The sequence below is a fragment of the Microtus ochrogaster genome, chromosome 7, assembly GCF_000317375.1.
Source record: "Microtus ochrogaster isolate Prairie Vole_2 chromosome 7, MicOch1.0, whole genome shotgun sequence".
NCBI classification, from domain to species: Eukaryota; Metazoa; Chordata; class Mammalia; order Rodentia; family Cricetidae; genus Microtus; species Microtus ochrogaster.
In genome coordinates, this window is record NC_022014.1 from 9,775,829 (window position 1) to 9,778,596 (window position 2,768).

Below are 2,768 nucleotides of genomic sequence, written 5' to 3' on the forward strand. Positions count from 1 at the left end.
AACACAGCAATTCTCATGCCCCAGCCATATGAGTATTGTCAGATTAAAATGTAAATTAAAGGTCTGGCCAGTTACGGTAGTTTATACCTGTAATCCCAGTATGAGGAAGGCCTAGGCAGGAGGATTACTGTGAGTTAGAGACCTGCCTGAGTGACATAGTACATTCCAGGCCAATATGATCTTCAGTGTGGAGACCTTACTTCTAAATAAAGGAGTAGATTTGAATAATGTACCTCAACCTGACATGTGCAAGCTTGAGGACTCGGCAGACCCAAGTGTTGATTCCTAAGAGTGGCTCCTCAGCCAGAACTGTCCCATCAGTACCCACAGCAGAGACACAACATTGCCTGAAGGGAGACAGCGGATTCATTTGTAACTTCTCCTAAGTCTTAGTCCAGCCCTCTTTCCAAGACTGTACTCCAACCCCACAGACCATTCTGGGGCCACAATAGCTAACAAAGGATAAAAACAAAACCAGTAAAGGCGCCTCAACCTGTGGGGAGGTGGTAGCGCACACCTTTAATCCCAGCACTTGGGAGACAGAGGCAGGTAGATTTCTGTGTGTTTGAGACCAGCCTGGTCTACAGAATTAATGCCAGGACAGCCTCCAGGGCTACACAGAGACTGTCTCAAAAAACAAAAGAAACAAATAAACAAACAAAAAAATGGATCTCAATCCGAGGGTTTTTAGGTGGGAAACCAAATATGCCCAAACCTGTAGCCCACCAGTACTGCCTATTTTGATTAAAGTCAGTTAATAGCTGGAGGGCGGCTGAAATGAAGCTGAGGAAGAAAAGCACCGAGAAATCTTGCAGAGGCAATTGCAAGTGTGTTGTTGGGTTTATTGCTTGTTTTGCTTTGAGACTGAGTGTGGCCTTGCACAACTTGGACTTGCCCCCTCAGAGGAGATTAAAGGTGTGTGCTATCCCACCCACTTTTCTGAGACTGGATTTCACAGAGCCTAGCCTGGCGTGAACTTACTGAGTAACCTTGAACTTCAGTTCAAACTCAACTCAAGTAGGGGGCTGGTAGAACATCAGGCCTAGCTACAGGATCAGAGTTAAGACAAATATAACACCAGGCCTGGCTACAGGACCAGCTCTGTTTTCATTTTTTTTTTTTTTTCGAGACAGGGTTTCTCTGTGGCTTTGGAGCCTGTCCTGGAACTAGCTCTGTAGACCAGGCTGGTCTCGAACTCACAGAGATCCGCCTGCCTCTGCCTCCCGAGTGCTGGGAGTGCGCCACCACCGCCCGGCTCTGTTTTCATTTTTTGGCTTGTTTGTTTTGAGTTTTTCAGTACAGGGTTTCTCTGCATAGCCCTGGCTGTCCTGAAACTCACTTTGTCACTGATACCTGGTCGAGATTTCAATTTTTTTTTTTATTTTTGGTTTTTTAAGGCAGGGTTTCTCAGTAACTATGGAGCCATTCCTGGAACTCCTTCTGTAGACCAGGCTAGCCTAGAACTCACAGAGATCTGCCTGCCTCTGCCTCTCAAGTGCTGGGATTAGAGGCATGTGCCACCCCCCCTCAGCCAGAGTTCAGTTTTTAATGTTAATTTAAATCATTTCATTTGGTCCCATCTTTGGATATAAAAGACATTTATTTGGGGCCCATTTATGAGTCATTACTAAAAACAACGGCTACTTCAATGGTACTCAGAATAAATAGATCTGTACCAAAGATTACAGAGTAAACCAGTGAGGCTTGAGGCCAGTTTCAGTCACACAGAGTTCCAAGCCAGTCAGGATTAGCCAGCTCAGACCATGTAACAGTGGAAATCCTATCTCCAAAGAACAACAAAGACAACAAGACTTCTAAGTGATTAGGGAAAATGTCAAGATTAGACACAACCCCTCTGACTTGGATTCATCAACCTTGAGGCCTTGATGCCCTCTTACTAGAATTGACCACAGGGCACCCTGCACTGCTGCCTATCCATCCACCTTACCCACGATTGCTCAAAATTCCGACCCCACTCTCAGTAGCTGAAATGACTAACAGCAAACCAACACTGTCCAGCTCAGCGAACAATACAAAGACAACACAATTTCAGCTCAAATGGTCATTTGCAGATGACATGCTTGTTAACCCTCAGGAGAGAAAAACAATTCAGAAACAATTCCATAAAGTAGCCAATGGTAACACTTGCAAGCTTTAGAAACCAGCAATAAAAATGGAGAAATAAGCCAGGCGGTGGTGGCACACGCCTTTAATCCAAGCATTTGGGAAGCAGGGCAAGTGAATCTCTATGAGTTCAAGGCCACCCTGGTCTACAGAGTGAGTCCAAGTCCAAGACAACCAGGGATACAGAGAAACCCTGTCCTGAAAAAAAAAAAAAACAAAAAACAAAAAATGAACAAAAGAAAGAAGGAAGGAAAGAAGAAAAAGGAAGCATTTAGCCAGGCAGTGGTAGCATGTGCCTTTTATCTCAGCACTCCGGAGGCAGAGGCAGGCAGACTTCTATGAGTCTGAGGCCAGCCTTGTCTACAAGAGCTAGTTTCATGACATGCTCCAAATCTACAGAGAAACCCTGTCTTGAAAGACAAAGAGGCAGAGGCAGGCAGATCTCTGTGAGTTCGAGGCCAACCTGGTCTACAAGAGCTAGTTCCAGGACAGGCTCCAAAGCTATAGAGACCCTCAAGAAAAAAAAAAGAAGGGCTGGAGAGATGGCTCAAAGGTTAAGAGCATTGCCTGCTCTTCCAAAGGTCTTGAGTTCAATTCCCAGCAACCACATGGTGGCTCACAACCATCTGTAATGGGGTCTGGTG